A 21,178-nucleotide genomic window follows, 5' to 3' on the forward strand; every position below is an offset into this window, starting at 1 on the left:
AAACATAAGCACTAGAGAGACTGAGGGAGTGTGATCAAAAGAAAATTGTCAAGCTAAGAAATACATATCTGCTGAAGAAAATTACTGAGTTCCAGGGTATGTTAGAAAGTAATGCTGACAAAGTAACATTGAGGAAAAGGATTATTGAGGAGTTGAAATGAAGCATGAGAAAACTCATCCAGCCGTGATCCAGCAATTTGTATTTGGAAGTGTGCAAAAGGTTTCCTCAATCAATGCAAAGAGTATATGCTGAGAAGTAAAGTGAGATGACCAGAAGTGGCCTCGCTGTCATCATTTAGGGACCTGCACACCAGCAGATTGCAGATTAAATCAATATTTTTAAAGGATTACTCAAATAAAGACTTTCTTTAGGTGTACAATTTATTATTTTATGTTCTATTAGTGAGTAGTGAAACAGAACTCTACAAGTTTTGTGTTCAAAATAAATCAGGGGACATGGAAAATTGTTACTGCTCCCACTTCAATAACTAGATAAGGAAATTTATTCTGAAGTTTAGTGGAGCCTTTGTTTGTTAAAAAGCAGCATCATCACCTTTCAAAGTTTTATCATTTTCCATCTGTCACCCTGCCATAAATACTTCTTCATTTATATTATTTTTGCCAAATTAGACATAAAACATTTGTTGTAGATAATAACGTCTGTCTCAATTTGTTAGCCAAACTGTAAAATAAATCCAAATATGTAGTTAATTGATATTTAATAAGAGTTGCATATTTGGTTAAATAATAAATCACAAGGACTTTGAATCAAAGCCTTTCACCAGGCAAGTACATAATGAACCCTTAACAGGGATTAATATTCCAGTCGCAATGATTTGAAAAAACCTATAAGCAAACACATCACCATCCAAATTATTCTCATTAAAAATGTTATAAAATTCTTGCCAGGTTTCTCAAATAAGATGCATTAAACGATAGCCCTTCTTTTGTGCAGTTCATACTTTAAAATGTTACATGACGGTTACAGTCAATTCCAAAGATTAAAGTTTCAATTGTCAACCTGGATGCAAACAATGAGTTTATTGCCTTAAGGAGGTCTTTTCGATAAAATTTACATATTTAAATATATTTAATTTATATCTTTTGATTTTAGTCCTTATTAGATTGTTGACTTATGCAGACATACTTTCAAGGTATATTAATGTGGTTCTAATAAAATAGGGAATTGTAGAACAGCATTTTAAGGTATGCTAATTGAGTGGCTTTTCATCTTTTCTGCATCATCAATGGCTACTCTTTCATGCCCTAACTGTGTAAAAAAATCAGGAAAATCTTGCTTTTCCGAATAGATGGTAGAGAATGAATAAATGAATGCAACTGTCAGCATGACACACTGTGACAGTTTTTATTTGTAGTATGTTTTAACTTCAAAAAGTATAAGTCATAAAAATTCAACATGTTGAAACAATTAAAAATGTAACTAAATATAAAGCTAACCAGGTGATATTACAACTCATGTGTTTTCTATTAGATACCCATGTCTGCAAGTTAATTTAGTTAGACCAATGTATCCACATCACCAACAAAAATATTCATGATCATTATCACTTTTCAGCTGGCAGAAATTAGCAACAGATGTTATGGAAGTTTTCCATGTTTATATTCAGAGATGTTCAACATTCCCCCGTGAATTCAAAATAGGAAAACACAATGAATCATGTCCCTGCAGTCATAGCAAACCATATTTTGCATCATAATAACCATTTGTCTAACGCAAATTCATTTCAGATTTGTTGCCCCTCAAAGGTAAAGGAGTTAGAAAACAGTTGGGTCTCCATAAAAATGCTCTTCCTATTGCTCAGACTAAAAGTTAAAAATAGTTTTGTTTATAAAGTATTATCTAGAATCTAATAACCAGAGGATATCTGTAGTGTACCATTTTGTTGTTTAGCTTACATATTAATACAATATTTATTTAAAGATTATAATCCTTTATTACCACACCTTTCCAAATTAAGAAAACCAATTTTTTTGTGTTTCTAAAGTAGAGAAGTACCGTACTCAGTGTATGAAACACAACAAGTAAATACTTTAAAAGAGCAAAAATAATTAAATCCCCTGATGTTACCAGACACCCAAATGAACTTGTAACTAAAATTTAGCATTGCACTTAGCACTGCATTTACTCATAGTAATGTCAAAAAGTAGCTCATCTTACAAGCATAAACATTTTTCTAATATCAATTCTGAGAAGTAATTACTGTGTGAGCCTTGATACAAGATATGAATAATATAATAGATGACATTTTCAACTGAGTTTTCAGTAGAAATAAAAGCATTCCTAAATGGTATAAATTAAATCACTATTGATAAACACTGAAGAAATGACATTTAATTTTAAACCCTAAAGACATGGAAAGCTGTGAAGGCATTAGAGCGGATATATAAATTTCTGGTGATGTTAGTAAATAGATGATTAGAGATCTCTAGTGAGTGAGTTCTAGAATGGTTTCTCAACATTATTTCTTTGAGTCCTAAGTTACCAAGATAGTTGATGATGAAAATGTTCCTTATTTATATAATGTTGGGAGTTACTACATGTTATCTGATTTTCCAAATTTTCAGAATTCACATTAGTCCATTTGAGAAGTTCTGCACCAAAAAAGCTGGTCATACTTGTAAAATTTGTACTCTAAAAGTCATTTAACTTTTTTCATATAACATGTATTAAACTAGGAATGTCTTCTTTAATTAATATTCCAAAGAACAGATTTTGAAACTTTCTTAAATGGCAGGACTGATAAGTGACAGGTGCCCAAAAAAGTAAGTCAACTAAAGTAGTTGACCATCATGACTTGTGATAGCATCATAGTTGCTTTCTCTGATGGGTACCTAAATGTTCAGCATTATATTTGTTGTTTTTCATAGTAATGAAGAAGCTTTATATAACACATATATGAGACAAAACATGAACACTTGCTAGGGAAATTAAGAATGTGGAATATGAACTTACATGGAAGACAAACGTTTCATGCCAAGAGTTGAGTCCAGAATTCTGTTGAAAAGACATTTTTATTTTTAATTAAAAGGGACTTTGGAAATGCTTAAATCCTTTGGGAGAAATAATGATTGAAGGTATCTTAGGTTAGATTCTAAGAACTGAAACTTGATATGAGGATTCTTGTCCAAGTGCTCTGTAAGGAAGTGAGGAAAGCAGGACTGGGTGGCACAAAACACTAAAGAAAGATGTCCTTTCAACCTAGAAATCTAACCTCAGCCTGATACTGCAAGAGACTCTATAACATGCTTTGGGGATTAAGGGAGGGAGTATGGTCTCTTCAGGCATCTCCAGGAATGAAGTCTGAGCAATTCTCTAGAGGAAGGTAGAGCTATAACCTAGAGAAAGCCAATACTTACTACCTGGTAAGAGGGTATGAGGAGAACCAGCAGCAAACAGCATCTACTACAGATGTATTTTAACCTGTTAAATTTTAAAAGTTTAGCAGTCTTTTTTATAAGTAGTGCCATTGGCAGTTCATTAACATAAAACTCAGAAAATGATTACAAGGCAATGGGCTAAAACTTAGTCAAGTCCATAAACACAACACAACATATTTACATATTTCAAATGCCATAAGGTCAAGGAAATTCAACAAATTGAAAACTAAACTAATGAACTACTATTCCAACTTAGCCTAAGCCATCCTCCATTGCAATGGCACTATCATCTGTGAAAAAGCTCTCTTTGGTTTTACTACAAAATATCTCTGGAGTCCATTTACTTTCTTTTTTTTTGATTGTTTCCCAGCTTTATTGACAAAAGTTATATACGTTTATGGTGTACAACATGATGTTTCAATTTATATATACATTATTAAATGAATTGAGTCCATTTGTTTTCATTCATTTCTTAGCTACAAATTGTCAATCAAAACTATCATCTATCTAGCTTAAATTTCAGAAAATACCTTATGTGTTTCATTGCATTTGGTTTTAATCCCCTTTGATACAGTTCCACACCACAGCTGGAGCTATCTTTTAAAAGCAAATCTAATCTTGTATCCTTCCCTTGTAAAATTTACAGTTGGATTTCTGTAGTTCTGAGGACAAAGACTCAAACCATATGTTTGATAAACCTCAAAATACTAGAAAGTCCTAAGGACCAACCTTTAGCTCTCTTGTGTTCACCATCTTCACTCACTGCCAGTTCCATGCTGAGGATACCCAGTTTTCTCTCTCTAATCTCTACTTTGCCTTTGTACTCCAGACTTATGGATCCAAACTGCCCACTCAACATCTCTACTGGCTTTTTAATAAGTGGTGCAATATGTATTGTTGACATCTTTTTTCTTGCTCTGTCTACACAAAATCCATCAACACTACCACCAGCTTTTCCAGAATCTGACTCTTTTTTACAACCTCAGCATTCTAGTCTAAACCACCATCTTTGGTCATCTGTATTTTTGCATCGTAACTAATGTCCAAATTCTATTCATGTCCCTCAACATACCCTATTCTACATACAGTTGTCACCATGATCACCTTAAACATAAATCAACTGTATAACCCCTTTTAAAATTATACAATTTATCTTCATGTTGATCCATCTAAGTCCTTCACTTTGTCTAAAGACTGTACAGGTTCCACTCCTGGCTAACTCTCTAAATTTATCTCTCAAAATTCTGTTCATTCTCATGCTATGCTAACCATACTTAACTTTTTTCTGTTCCTCTCTTATATTTTCCCAGAATGTCGAGATAGCTTGCTCCCCTCTTTCAAATAACTGGCCAATTATTGCTTTTAAAAAGGCACTATTCTACAACATTGCTCTATATCACATTGCTCCTTTAATATTGTTCATAATTACTATCAGCTCCAGAGCTCCGTTTAGTCAGACTGACTTCAATATAATGCACATTCTTTAAAAACAAGATCTTCATTTTGTTTAATTTGTACTCCCTAGTACTAAAAGTAGTGACTGACACATAGTATTTGTTACACAAATATTTCTGGTAGAAGCTATAAATGCTGATTCAATTTTTATTTATTCAACTAAGCCAATATAACCTTTCTCAGTTTATTTGAGTATGTGTCAAGACACACAACCAGATACTCTTGTCTTACCTCCTTTATCTTTCTTGAAATTAAAACACATATGACTAAAACCCAGTATATAAGAGACAGAAAGAGAGATAAAATTACATGTTCTCTATGTGTATGTTTCATATCACAAGTAAAGGTTTTCTTTTTTCTTTCCTATTCTTTAGCTCCTATGATAAGTCAGTGAACGGAGCACTACTTAACAAATTGTTCTAAATTACAAAGGGAAAACATTAGTATATTTTGGTAAAATGGCTACCATTATGAACTATTGGCAAGTTAACTTGAATCAATAATGATGCCGTATCCAAATAAGAATGGTTATTATACTGTTTGTTGTAAAGTTTCACTCAATAAAATTTTATTGCGGAAAATATAATACAACATTTTAAAATCAGCATTAGAGCAGATTACTTCATTTCATTTATGACAGCACTAAAATATGCAATAGATTATGATGTTAAATTCCTATGGCTGGATCTCAATGCTGTTCATTATCTGGCTCCACCTCACCTCCCATCACCCATAAACTCCATTTCAGACTATTCCAGAGTGAAATACTAGGTTAGTTTTACCTACAAAACTATATGCTCTTTTCTACTTGTCTGACTTTTCATTTGATTTGATCATAACACAAAGAAATCAATCTGGCTAAAAACAATGTAAACTTGGTAGTGGTAATAATGAAATAGGGATTTATTTTTGTTATAAGAATGCTACAGGTAAAAACCTCAAGACAGAAACTCTTTGTCTTAATATGTTGGTATCCTAGGTTCATCTTATTTTTTTTCTCCATAATTTAGCATCTTGACGTTTTTCTTCCTGATTATTGCCTTATGGTTTCAAGGTGGTCAAAAATCGTCAGACTTCAAAACATCTTCCAGGTAGGATGGAGAGAAAAAAAGCAAAAGGAGAAGCATAGAGGCTAAAGGACTTTCCCCTAAAGAAGCCTTACTGTGTATTGTGAAGGATGCCATTTCCAGGGAACTTTGACCGTATAATACTGACATAAACATGACAACCTACCACTCTTAGTGCATTTTTGCCAGGCTCCCAAGTACGGCCCATGGACCTCACTCTGAGTAGTAAATTATATACCAAACTTTAAAAAATTATAATATAATCTAAGTCCTCCTTAGGTTCATATACAAGCTTGCCTCTTAGTTAATTGAGTAACCCTAGGCAATACATTTAACATTCAGTTTTCCTATATCTAGGCTGGGGATAACAATAAAATCAAATTATGGTTTTTAAATAAAGTTAAATTACATAGTTTATATGAAGCACTTGCACACAGTGACCATCCCCCCAAAGAATTGTGCAATTTCTTTTTAGTAATTTCTGATATTTGTATTATTACCATCTGAAGCCAGCATTTTCCAAGTGTTTTCCGTGATATAATCAAAACCATTATCTAAGAAAATAATAATAATATATTTGGAAAAAAACAAACCTGGGTTAAATAGATAATGAAATTAAAGGACCTAAAGAATCTAATCATAAATAAATTTTCCCAAACCATACAATTTACTAATATGATTTATGAATCTCCAATAAGGAATATGACAATTAGCATTCCACAAGACTATCAACCAATAAAGCCATTTTTTTGTGAGCAGACCTCACGAAATTATGGCAAAGCCATAACATTCTCAAATTCCCTCTTAGTCTATGTGACGATTCTTCTTAAGTTTGTTCAGAATCTTTATGACTGTGTGCAGTCACTCTTCACTGATATCTACTCTTGGGGCATAGTTTGAGAAACAACTCAGGAGACACCTGACATAATTTAGGTGAGAGGGTCCATTAGAAAGAGGGGATAGTGAGGTCATTAACATACAGATGGCCTTCAGAAAGAGGGTCATGAAGGCTTTACAGAAATATAGAAGGGGGGAAAAGAAGAAAGAGGAGAAGCAGAAGGCAGGAGACTATCTATTCCCAAGAAGTTCTATGAATATCTCTTGATTTTTGTGCATTTCTTACCCTTAAACTAAGGAAAAGGAATTCCTTCCAAATACAACTTTATCACAGATGTTGTGATACTGTTATTTATGTGGTTCATAGTGACTTGTTTCACAGGCTTTCTTTTACTAAAAAAAAAATAAGTGAATGATCAATTAATCGGATTATATTATGCTAAAGGGTGAAATTATACTTACAAACATCTACATTAGACAAATAAATACTGAGTTGATGTGCAGATGAAAGTGTCAAGTATGATATCAAAATCAAGAGCATTGATAAAACAAGATGATACAGATTAATTAGAAATTATTCCCTGGAAAATTACCCTGTCTTCCTTCTTTGTCATCCCTCCAATATAAGGCCCAATGAATTTGTGATTGGTGTTCAAATAATACACTATTTTCCCATTCAAAACATTGTAGAGGCCTGAGGAGGAAAAGGGCAACTGTTATGGAATTAAACCATGTATCCATACATATATCCAAACAAGTATCATTACTGACACTGGGAATTTAGAGACCCATTAGTAAATGGGATAATGTAAAAATTGAAATTAATTATAAGAAAATGGCTTCTCAAAACACCCTTGCAATCCTATCTGATAAAATTCAAATGTTATTAAAAAGAGTATTTTGAAACAGCATCAAAAGGGAAAGCTAACACTAAGATGAAAGTCGTTCTCTTCAAGGAGAACTACAAACTGCTGCTCAAGGAAATAAAAGAGGACACAAACAAATGGAAGAACATTCCATGCTCATGGACAGGAAGAATCAATATCGTGAAAATGGCCACACTGCCCAAGATAATTTATAGATTCAATGCAATCCCCATTAAGCTACCAAAGACTTTCTTCACAGAATTTAAAAAAAAACTACTTTAAAGTTCATATGGAACCAAAAAAGAGCCCGCATTGCCAAGACAATCCTAAGTCAAAAGAACAAAGCTGGAGGCATCACACTACCTGACTTCAAACTATACTACAAGGCTACAGTAACCAAAACAGCATGATACTGGTACCAAAACAGACTAATGGAACAGAACAGAGCCCTCAGAAATAATACCTCACATCTATAACCATCTGATCTTTGACAAACCTGACAAAAACAAGCAATGGGGAAAGGATTCCATATTTAATAAATGCTGCTGGGAAAACTGGCTAGCCTTATGTAGACAGGTGAAACTGGATCCCTTCCTTACTCCTTATACAAAAATTAATTCAAGATGGATTAGAGACTTAAATGTTAGACCTAAAAGCATAAAAACCCTAGAATAAAACATAGGCAATAACATTCAGGACACAGGAATGGGTAAGGACTTCATGTCTAAAACAACAAAAGCAATGGCAACAAAAGTGAAAATTGACAAATGGAATCTAATTAAACTAAAGAGCTTCTGCACAGCAAAGGAAACTACCATCAGCGTGAACAGGCAACCTACAGAATGGGAGAAATTTTTTGCAATCTACTCATCTGATAAAGGGCTAATATCCAGAACCTACAAAGAACTCAAACAAATTTACAAGAAAAAAATAACCCCATCAAAAAGTGGGCAAAGGATATGAGCAGACACTTCTCAGAAGAAGGTATTTATGCAGCCAACAGACACATGAAAAAATGCTCATCACTAGCCATCAGAGAAATGCAAATCAAAACCACAATGAGATACCATCTCACACCAGTTAGAATGGCAATCATTAAAAAGTCAGGAAACAACAGGTGCTGGAGAAGATGTGGAGAAATAGGAACACTTTTACACTGTTGGTGGGACTGTAAACTAGTTCAACCATTGTGGAAGACAGTGTGGCAATTCCTCAAGGATCTAGAACTAGAAATACCATTTGACCCAGCCATCCCATTACTGAGTATATACCCAAAGGATTATAAATCACGCTGCTATAAAGACACATGCACACGTATGTTTACTGCGGCACTATTCACAATATCAAAGACTTGGAACCAACCCAAATGTTTATCAATGATAGACTGGATTAAGAAAATGTGGCACATATACACCATGGAATACTATGCAGCCATAAAAAAGGATGAGTTTCTGTCCTTCATAGGGACATGGATGCAGCTGGAAACCATCATTCTCAGCAAACGATCGCAAGAACAGAAAACCAAACACCGCATGTTCTCACTCATAGGTGGGAACTGAACAGTGAGAGCGCTTGGACACAGTAAGGGGAATATCAAACACCGGGGCCTGTTGTGGGGTGGGGGAAGCGGGGAGGGATAGCATTGGGAGATATACCTAATGTAAATGACGAGTTAATGGGTGCAGTACACCAACATGGCACATGTATACATATGTAACAAACCTGCATGTTGTGTACATGTACCCTAGAACTTAAAGTATAAAAAAAAAAAAAAGGTCATTGGCACTCACAACATATTGTGCACCACTCTTAGAGTCCAAGAGCAGATGGATCATCATTGTGAAGTCCTGACATTCTTCCAAGGGTGTACATTATTGAAATTGATGCAGGATTTTTCTGGGCTCCTTTGCTGGACTCATGGCAGGGGTGCCCCCTACCCCTCCCCCAGTACTCAAACCCCTGTGGGAGGGAGCATATGAGTGAGCGAGTGCAGGATTCAGCTGGCTTTCTGGGTGCTGACACAGAAACAAGCTCCATGCAGGACCCGTGGCCAGACCAGGTGTGTCGCCTCAAGGGGAACATGGCAGCACCCAGGTGAGGGTGCCCATGACCCCAAAGCCTCAGAGGGGGTGTTACAGTGTCCCCATACTTCTGCTATCTGCAGTTAGTTGTGTGTTAGCAGCTCAGTTGGCCCCTTGCCTCATCATGTGGGACAGCTGCCCTTCTCTGGTGAGGGCAAAGGGCCAGTGTGACAGCCTTTCTCAGTACCCTCACTCGGTGGGTCTTGCACTCCTGTCAAGCATCCAAGAAGAAAGAGAGCACATGGACAGTTGAAGGATGGTGAAGGTGGAGAATTTTATTGAGCGATGAAAAAGGCTCTCAGTGGAGAGGGGAGCTGGAGCAGGTTCGGGAAAGCAGACCAACCTCCTTGAAATCAGGTTGTCTCTTCCCAAGTCAGGCCATCCCCCCTTATACCAACTGAGTCTGGGGTTTTATAGGCACAGGATGGAGAGTGCATGCTGATTGGTTTGTGAGTATGCAAAAGGTTAAAGTGAAAACAGCACTTAAAGGTGGGCATGACAGTGTAGAGAATTTGGAAAGGGTAGGTATATGCAAAATAAGTGAAAGGTGGGGATCAATCAAAGAAAAGCACTCCAAACAGGACAAAAGGTTATCAATCGGTCTGCGAATTTAACCTGTAGCTTGGCTTTCAGGCTTTAAATTGTCTTAGGCTTAGAGGTAGGGTTTCATCAGGTACCCACCCCTATCTGCCTAGACATTTGGCTGCCTTCTGTCACTATCAAAATGATTTTAGATACCCACCCAGAAGTTTCAGAACTTAAAAAATAGTATGCCATAATTAGTACTCATGGACCAATCCATTGACAGTTACCTGCCAATTGCTATCAACAATGTAATTAAAAGAAAGTACCTTAAATATGGCTGTCCACTGAGCATTGAAGAGACATTATAATCACAATATCCCGGGGTAGGGGGTGTGGGGGGTGGAATACACTCATAGGAAAAAAACATGAGCTGGATTTAGCATTTTCTTCAAAAATCCTCAAAACTGATTGAAGATGAGGACTCTGTGCTGAAAAAAAAAAAAAAACCTCAATAGCCTTTTTTTTTTCCCCCCCCCCGAGATGGAGTCTCCCTCTGTCGCACAGCCTGGAGTACAATGGCACGATCTCGGCTCACTGAAACCTCTGCCTCCCGGGTTCAAGCAATTCTCCTGCTGCAGCCTCCCAAGCAGCTGGGATTACAGATGCCCGCCACCATGCCCAGCTAACTTTTGTACATGGGCATCACCATGTTGGCCAGGCTGGTCTCGAACTCCTGACCTCAGGTGATCCACTCTCCTCGGCCTCCCAAAGTGCTGGGATTACAGGCGGGAGCCACTGTGCCCAGCCTCAATAGACTTTTAAAGCAAATGTTTGCACAAAATTACTAGGGAGAATAACAGGTCTAGTGTTTTCTAAGAAAAACAAATTTAATGTCACAAATTGTCATAGGGTAATTGTTACCTACATATCTTTCCTGAGCAACATCCTCTTTTATACTAGTTATGTCCACTTTTGCACAAATAGTCAAATTGCTTTTTTCTTTTTAAAACTAGTTTCATCCTAAACTAAATTCATAACACAAGTGACAAAATAAATTAGTCATATAGGCCCCAAAATGTTACTACAAGAATGTACAACTTATTTGGAGTCCCCAATATGATTACAAGGCTTAATGGTTTATAAAATAAAACAACGAGTCTCCTTGGAGAATCAGCACAAAACTGGGAGCATCACCCCTTTTGAAAGGGGATAATTAAAATACCTCTATATAGATACAAAGAGGTAGAAGGGAGACTTCCAGAACTTTTAGAACTCTGGAGACAACACACTTTCCTGTCTAGTACAAAGCTCTAGTATGTCTTAAACAATTTCTTGAACATTTCTAAAGCAGATTTTTTTCCCTTCACTGTTTCTATTTATGGTATATTCCTCAAGAGCACAGCTAATAGAAAATAGTTACCTCATTCTTCAACCAGTTCCAAAAAGAAAATGCCTGTTTTGTAATGTCCATGAAAATTTTGCAGCCCAAATCCATTTGCAGCCCAAATCCATTCTTTCTTATCCTGTCCTGGTAAAAATGCAGAATAAAAAGGTATTTGGGGGTGGCTAGGAGCTAGAATATGCTACAGGAAAGTTTTTTGTGATGTAGAACAGGTACTCAATCAGAAGAGGTAGTCCAGAATCCGTAGAAGGATCTGGGTGTTGCAAGAATGTAGCCTTTACTGATATAGTAAACATTGTATTTGAACTCACCTCAACATAGTTTCAATGTTCCCTATTTCTGAATGCTTGATGACTAAGAGAAGACTGTGTTAGATCTCCGAGGCTGGTGTTCATTGTAGAAGCCTAAACCATGTACTCTATGATGCAGCTGCCAGAAAGAAATGCCAAAATAAGGAAGTGTGCTCTTTCTACAGGAGAAAAACATTCATGTTGGGAGATGTGCAAGCAAAGGGAAAGAAATTCTAGACAGCAAGCTCTGAGAACAACTAAAGGCATCTGAGAAATAGTGTCATCTAGAGAACAGAAAAAAACGGCATGAAAGCAGAAGGTAGAACTGTAAGCCAATAAATATCAAGAGAGTGAATACATTGTGGGGTAGGCCCCAAGGAAATACTATTCAGTAGGGATAATAAACAATCTATAGCCACATAAACAATATGGTGAAATATCACACACATGCAGCAGAAGTCATACAAAAAGTATTCATACATGTGATTCCTTTTAGACAAAGAACTAACTGGATGAAAATAATTTATGCTAAAGCTATTAGAACAGTAGTTACTCTTGGGAACAAGTAGCATTAGGAAAGGGACACTAGAGAATCCTCTAGAACACTGGTGACATTCTATTCCTTGAGCTGAGTGACAATTATACAAGGAGTTGTGATAGTTTATCGACCTATATATGTATGATCTGAAGACTTTTCCTAGATAAAATTATTTGAAGCAATGTTATATTGAGCATATTAGTTACATATTTTTGGCTTGTGTTACAATTAATTTGAAGATTTTGTGTTTTGTTTGGTTTTGTTTTGCTTGAGTGGTTGTGGTGCGTTCTCCAAGCAAACATATTCTTTAAAGATATAGACAAATTAATCAATATTTTATTCCTAATTTCTCAGTTTTATGTCATACTTGGAAGTTGTTTCCATCGAAGGTCATTATATATAAAATAAAAGGCTCCTATGTATTTTTCTAAGAAACTATAGAGCTTTTTCCTGTTTTGTCGTTTACACCACTGATCCATCTGGAGGTTATTTTTGTAAGGAGTGAAGTACGTTTTATTGTCTTACTGGGATTACATTCCATATTCATTTAACATGTAAAATCCACTTTTCAAATTTAACAATTATTAGCATTTAAGATAGATTTTCTTGTCAATATACAGCTACATCATCTATTGCAGACACAGATGAGAAACAGCATGTACTGTTATGATTCCATATTGCAACATCCAGTTGATTATTAGAAACATATTTTGCAACATACCTGAAATGTTAGCACAGAGTATCTCCAGGTTGGAGGTTGGCAGTAGAATCCATATACTTATCTTTATTTTCCATTTTTCTCTATTTTCTAAATTATTTGTTCATGATTTAAGTACATAATCTTTTATTTTTAAAAAAGTACTTTTCTCCCCTTCTTCCAAACACAAATTGACCTCCTGTTCCTCTGATAAAAATTATGAAGTTTTGTTTTGTTTTTTTAGTGTGGTCTTTAGAAAGTATTCTTTCCTAGCTGGTCACAGAATACCTCTTCATCCACGTCGAATTTTTCACATTGACCTGAACGCCCCATGACCATCCATGTCTCTATAAGCTTCTATGCCTTTTTTCTGAGTGCTTCTCTCTTTTTTCCTATGTGAAAATTTTCCAGAGTTTTATAAATAGTTATTTGCCTTTTTATATACTCAAAAACTGTTTGTAACTTTATTAGATCACACATTAAGTTAAATCATATAATTTTTTTTCCTATACATGACTATTTCCTCCAGTAAAGTTAATTCCTGAGGCCAGGACCTTCTATAATTTTCCTTTGTATCCCCATCACTGTTTAAGTGATGCAAATGACCAAAGTTTGTTAGATGAATGAATTACAGCAAGACACCGGTAATTTTGATCTGATGTCTACAGTTTGAACCATGATGATGAGAAACAGGAGGTTACACAAATGACATCAAATAATAAATAAGAATCTTTAAATTTTACTTAGCACAGCTGGAGAGTCAAATTTATAAACATCACTGATATTTTTAGCCCCCTCTAGTTTTAGAGTACAAAGAAAATGCTAAACCATGAGAGAAGAGAAGATGACAGCATTTATTATTAATTAACTCACTCATGTATTCAACAAATATAAAGTGAATATCTGACTTTTTTTATATGAAAATCTTAAAATACTTGTCCCTCAATGTCTCATAATTTTCTAGATATTCAGAAAACTGTAATTAGCCTGTACAAAAATTTTGATCAAAATATACTCTTTAACAATTGGATGACTAAAAGAAACAAATTTCAACAACAGCCTGAGTTAGCTCACATGTTCCTATATTTTATCAAATAACTTTATGTCATGAACTTGTCATCAAACAAGGACAGCCTGTGAAATGAATTATATCCTCTTACCCAGTTCCTATTTATGTTCTAAAAGAACATGAATATATCCTCTTTTTTCACACCATTGTATCCCCAGATCTGAGTTCCTGCTTCCTAGAAGTATTTGATAAACACTTGTTAAATAAATGAAGAGTGAATGAATGAGCCATACTCTCCTCTTCAATTTTAGTATTTAAATGCAAATTCTGAAACTCTGTTCAAATTGATAGTGCACAACTACCACAGAAGGAATGCAGGAGATATGGGAAAAAAATAGTATATTAGAAAATAAGTAGAAATGGATGCTCATTACATATATTAAACATACACTGCAACTCTAGAAAGTAGTTCACCCTTTACTGGGCTCTATAGTGTTGTTTTATATATGAGTTTAACCCATGGGTAAATTTGTCCTAATGTGAGATAAATTTTAAACATGAAATACCATAATGGCAGAGTTTGAATAAATTATTCTTACAAAGATTTTTGCTCTTTAATAGCCTGAAAGAACGTCACAAAAGATTTGTAAGAGACATTTTCTTTTCACCTTCAGCTGAAGTATGTGGGCTGGGATATATGGGGTAGTGTGTTTATGAGAATTTGAAAATTACACAGAACATAATTGACTTCTCAAGATCAACTCTTTAAAATCACTTACATATACAGAAGCAGAGAAACACACCTTTTATTTTTATGTAAGTGAATTTAAAATAAATTATCATTTATGAAATTACATGGATTAAATGTTTGACTCACCAAAAATATTCTTCAAAGAGAAAAGTCTACCTCAGAAGAATGCATGTGTCAGAAAAGCCTGTTTATTGACTTTAATGCGTTGTAATGATGTTTTTACTTTTATTTCCAGTATATACTATTACCATAGTTAATATTAAATAATTATATTTTAATTTTAGCTCTTGCAAAATAAAGTGGTTAAAATCTTACTTGTAAGTAGAGTATTCTACTGGCTAATATAAGTTTCCTATTTAGTGTTTTATTATAATGTATTATGTATGCATTCATATTTAATTTATTTGTTTAAGCCTATGACCAATATAGCTTAATATTCACTACTTGCCTAGAAACTGAATGTATCTTGGCGACTGCAGACATAAGCACCCTTGTATCAGACCTTCAGCTGGCCTGATAAATGGTCCAGTGTTTTTTTTCAAATCAGCTGGGACAAGTCAGGTGACAAATGATTTCCATTAGCTTCAGCAGAATGGAAACAAAACAGATCAATACAAATGATTTGCAGCAAGTTTAGATCATAAATTTCCTTTTGCCCCTGTACATCTTTTTAATATAGAAACTTTTTCTTTTCATAGCAGAGAAAAAAGTCATTAGAGAATTGAAAATTCTAGTTACAGCAAACTGTCTCTGATTTAAGGTGAGACCATTTTAATGCACTATTAGTTTTATCCAATGGTACATAACAATATTATTTTAAAATATGGCAAACAATAAAAATGTTAATAAGCAACGTTCCAGAAAATTAATTTTACCTGTAAGCTGTGTAACAACCATAAAATGCTGAAGTCTACAAAGCGAGCTTTTTGTTTCTATTTTAAGACCCTCATTGTTTGAATATTTTTCTTTAGTTCTATTTCTTAACCATTTGTGTTATAATTAGTTTTTGATCAGCAAAGGTATCTTCACTTCCTTGCTTCATGTTCTAAAGATGTGGTACTACCTTTATGTATTATGTTTCAATGTTAGCAAGTTATAGAAAAAGAAGGATGGGGAAAGAAGGAAGAAGAAGAGGATGAAAATAAATCAAACTACTAAAAGCAAATTAGGGTTATTTACCTTTTTCCTAAGTTATTCCAGTATATATAGATTATTAAATAGTCATGGAAGAATTTGTAAAGACCCACAGAAACACACCCAGTAATGTCCAAGGGAGTCCTGGCAGTTAATAGAATTATGTATTTATATGATTTTGTGGACCTATAAAGGCTGAGCATAAAACTATCAGTCATGCTACATGTACCAAGAGCATCTGCTCTGAACAAGCTCTGCTATAGCCAAGGAAAATGTATGATGTAAGTGCCATTCACTGCACCCATGGGGCTCCTCTCACTGCTGTAATAAGCAGATAGCTTTTACCTCAGTATAGAAATGATAGTTCAAATTCATCACCACTACCTGAGAGAGAGAGAAAGGCTGGGATACAAGGGGGGCTCTCCAGCTGACCATTGTTGCTGTATGAACAAGCGCAAGGGGACAGTATCTCAGCTTCCATGCCTTTCTAACAAGTCAGTTAACCTTTCTCAAGATTATAACTTATAATTTAAATTTACAATTTAATTTATAATTTGTATCACAAGCGTATAGCAAGAAAAGATGATTCAAGATGAAGATAAAAAGAGAAACAAAAAACAAACTTGCTTTTATGACCCAAATAACTTGAAGGAGTTTCAGCTTTTTTTGGCTGGTAGGGGAAGCGCACATGGGTGTGAGATCAGGACAGGGATACATTTATCCCCTCAATAGCATTTTAGAGTAAAGTTTCCAAAGTCACCCAACTTGTCTTAGTAGCATGAAATAATTTTTCTAGACTTGGAATTTCATTCAGAGTGCTCTAGTCCTTTTATGAAAACCCGTGTTTCAAGCCTGACTCCATTCTTTATTCTCAGTAAGATCCCTAAAAATCATTTAAATAGTTCGTCATCAGACTACTATTTGAAAATCAAGCAAAATAATATCCCCTCTGTCTAGATCCTAATGCCTATCAGCATCTGGTTTTCAAACCGACCTAATGAGTCCAAAGTCCAAAATGAGTTCAAACCGACCTAATGAGTCCAAAGGTTTTCAAACCGACCTAATGAGTCCAAAGTGTGTATGAGTAGAGCATAATGTTAAAGAGCGTGGAGTCTCCAGTCAGACTGCTTGGATTCAAATCCAGACTTTGCAAGATACTAGCTTTGTGAATTTTGGAAAGTTGCTTAACATCTGTGTGACTCAGTTTCCTCAACTGTGAAAGAGGGATAACAATCATTCCTACCTAATAGGATTGTGGCGAGGATTAAGGAAGTTAATATAGTAAAGTGCTCATAATAGCACCTAAATCATGTCTTCCTATCTGTTTTAGCTATTATTATTACTACTACTAATAGCATTATTGTCATTATCATTATTATTGGTGTGTGTACAAGAATGTCAAAAACAATTTGAAACAGGGGCTGAAGACTTGGAAAAAGGTAATAGAGGATTAGGAGTCTTATTTAAAAAAAATAAGTACCTTCCAGGCACTTACTGACTTTTGTGACATATTGGAGAACTTTAGTTTGGTTCTCCTGGGAAGCCAGCCATCATGTAAAATATCAGAATGCCAAGAGGCTGCTATGATGGAGAGGACTTGTGTAGTCTCGGTCACCAGGTTAAGCTGAATTCCTTGGTGAGCCCTAGCATTAAAGGCCATGAGAATGAGCCATATCAGATGCATATTTAACTCCAAATATCAGATGACTGTCCCAGTTGACAACTGACTACAACCACGTGAGATATTTCACGCTGCCCAGCTAAAGCTTTCTGGAATTCCAAACATGGAACATCATGAGCAAAATAAAAGGGTTCATTGTTTGGTGGTGTTACATTTTGAGGATTTTTATCATGCAGTAATAGCAACCAGAACGGCATCAGCTCTGTTCTCTGCTCCTACCTTCTTTCCATGAACCCAACTTCTTAGTCTTTTAGTTTTCCTGCCTCCTATGTACCTTTGTGACCCTCCAGCTAAGCTCTGTGCCTGGAATCATAGTCCATTACCTTGTAATGAGCATTTGCATGTTCCATGAAGAAATGTAACTAGCTATTAGTTCATCTTTCCAAGATATACGACTCTGGAATCTTGCTTTCTCATATTATTGCTGTATTACTTTTGTATTGCCTTGAAATAACTTTTCTTTTGTTCTGCTTTGTTGTAAATGTTATTTGGCTTTTCCACTTGTAGAAACATTGGACTACAGCAAGCTATTCTTTCTTAGTCAGAAGCAAAGTTATTATTTGCCTTAATAATGAAGATTGGATTCTAAAATCATTATGAACTCAATTCCTTAATTGTATATAAGGAACTAGAACTTGACTCATTAAAATTCAAAAGATTTTCTATTAACCATAAATTATTCAGAAGTCTTCTACTTCTTAAACCTAGTGTACTTCAATAACATTCCTTCAGAACAAAACCCATCTTCTTCAAAATTTCTTACTCTAAAACTAACAACAAGCCATTCATCACCATCAAGACATCCTCTGAGTCTTCTTTTACTTGGAGTCAGCTGATGTTCTTTAGAAAGAGGACACTTACTTTCCTGTGGAGCCAGCATTCCATGAATGACCACCCAAATGACTCCCTTGCCAGAATTCTTAATTCATCAGCTCTTTTCTGTAAATCCTCAACCTGGGTTCAGTCATATATTTCCATTTGCTCTTCCAAATGGAATTTACAGTTAACTGGAGAAATGCAACACCACGTAAATTGGTGCTAATGCAACCTTACAGTTCTAGGGGCCTGTGCTGACAGAGGTGGACCTTCAGTGCCCTGCCACTTTTTCAGTATTATGTATTCTATATGATGCTGGAGGTTCTAGTTAGTGAAGTCAGCAGAATAAATAGATATGCATATTTAAAAGGAATAAATAAAATTTCACTTTTGTAAAATAATATGATTGCACATAAAATTCAAAAGAACACTTAGGTAATTTTCAAATTTGTGTAAGTTTTTGTAAGGTAATGAACAAGAGTAAACAAACAGACATATATTGTATTAGTCTATTGCAATAATTAACAATTAACAATTACATATTAAAATGCAATTTAAATGTTATTAAAATATAAAAGATCTACAAATAAACAAACATACAACTTATTTGGACAAATTATAACATATCACTAGAAAAATTTTTAAAAATCTAAATTAATAAAGTATTATGTTATGATCAGGATTGTAAGATTCATTTGTAACAATGATAATTTTACCCATATTGATTATAGTTTAAAATTATAACGGATTTGTAAATCCTAGCCAAGTTTATTTATTTTTGAACATTGAAAGGATAGAATTTGTCAAGGTTTCCTTGAAGAATAACAATGTGGCATGACTTGTTCTACAGATACAATTTTGTAATATAAAGTTACAATATTTAGTATACATAAAATCGTTTTAGTAAATGGTAATGAGAAAATTAGATACACTTATTTGGGGAAAAAAAGACTCAAATGTGAAGTCATGTCAATATAGAATAAAATATAAAAAGCAAAATACTAAAGGATCCAAAAATTAATATATATAAAGATATTCATAACTTCAAGGTATATAAACAATTTCCTTTTTTTGTTTCTAAAGTACAAATTCAGTTTATTCATCTGTTTCTGACACAGTACACAGGAGGCAAAGTGTTTCACACCATAGACTTCACTTCCAATTCCCTGGAATGTTCATTTCTTTGGCTTACAGGAGAGACTAGACAGGAAAGCCAGGCTATGCTTAGGCAACTAAAATGAGGTTGGGGACAATGCTAACGTCATCCTCACAGGGACGGCCACAGGCACTGTTAGTCGCAAGCTGGTTTTCTAGACCTGTTAGCTGGAAGTATGGGGAGCACCATTTCTGGAAGCTCAAGCTATGTTGCGCTTCAGTCATCTCCATCGCACAGGTACAGCAGTGGTTTCTGAGTAGTCGCCCTTAGTATCTTGCTGAATGTAATAGTACAGGGACTTGCCATACTTTCTCTTGAATTCAGGCCTAATTTTCAACATGTCCACTTCACTGCGGGAGACCATGATTCTGATCAGGACCTTATCTCGAATCCCCTTGCCCTTCATGGAGTAGTACACTCGATCAGCAAAATACAGGGGCTTATTCTGAATGCACTGGACCAGGTTCATGAAAGCATTTTCCAGGTCTCCTGTAACTTCTTTCTAGACACTCTCTCTTCATGGGCTGTAGCTCTTGTACTTATCAAATAATTTCTGGAGGTGGGACACGGTCTGCTTGGTCATGATGCTGATCCACTTGGGAACATCAGTTCCTTTCCTCTTCACTCCAGCGTCACAGAAATCCCGGGCATCTTGGTCAATCAGTTCATAACCAATGACAGAGCCATCCTCTGCTCTTCTAACCTTTGCCAGGGCAACCATCAGCTTGCAGAAGTCACCATATTGTCCAAAATAATGTCCTTCTCCAGATCAGTTTTGTACATTTCCTTGTAAACTCTGTTAATTTCCTGGAGCTCCTGGTTGGTTGTTGAGCAGATGATCTCAACAAGGGAGTCCTCGTCGGTTCCCAGCCCCTTCATGGAAGCTTTTAGCTCAGCATCATCATACTGAGCAGGTGTGTTCAATAAGCCCCATATCACCATCTCCAGGTGGCCAGATAAGGCTGACTTCAGTGCTGATGCAAGTTCCTTTTTGGTCCTTCTCTGCCAGGCAAAAGCACTATCCTGTCTCTGAGCATTCCTCCTGTTGGTCAAGATGTTGACAATGGTGACCTCATCCACACCTTCGGTCTTGATGGTTCTTTCAGTGTTCAAGGCATCCCACTCAGCATCAAAGCTGGTGGAGGTTTTGACTGATCCAGTGCACTTGGAGGGAGTGATCACCCTCCAAGCTGAGCTTGCACAGGATTTTGTGAATAGTATACATTTTGAAGGAAGCTGGGCTGGGCGCTGAGAACTAAGAGCGTCCCCAGATGTTGAGCAAAAAATTTTCAACAGAACACAAAAAGCACTGATCATTAAGTTTATTTTTATTTTTATTATTTATTTTTATTTTATTATTATTATTCTTATTGAGATAGACTTTCACTCTTGTTGCCCAGGCCAGAGTGGAATGGCATGAGATCAGTTCACTGCAACCTCTGCCTCTTGGGTTCAAGTGATTCTCCTGCCTCAG

The 21,178-nt window shown here is 35.5% G+C and overlaps 1 pseudogene across 1 annotated transcript; it reads right to left on the reverse strand.

The window, feature by feature from the left end:
* Nucleotides 1-19,920: 19,920 nt before the first annotated feature.
* On the reverse strand, nt 19,921-20,944 carry LOC112631938 (annotated as a pseudogene). The gene has a single exon (XR_003121229.1). The product of XR_003121229.1 is annotated as an annexin A2 pseudogene (transcript).
* Between the last annotated feature and the right edge of the window lie 234 nt (nt 20,945-21,178).

Source organism: Theropithecus gelada, chromosome 9, assembly GCF_003255815.1.
Source record: "Theropithecus gelada isolate Dixy chromosome 9, Tgel_1.0, whole genome shotgun sequence".
Taxonomy (NCBI): domain Eukaryota; kingdom Metazoa; phylum Chordata; class Mammalia; order Primates; family Cercopithecidae; genus Theropithecus; species Theropithecus gelada.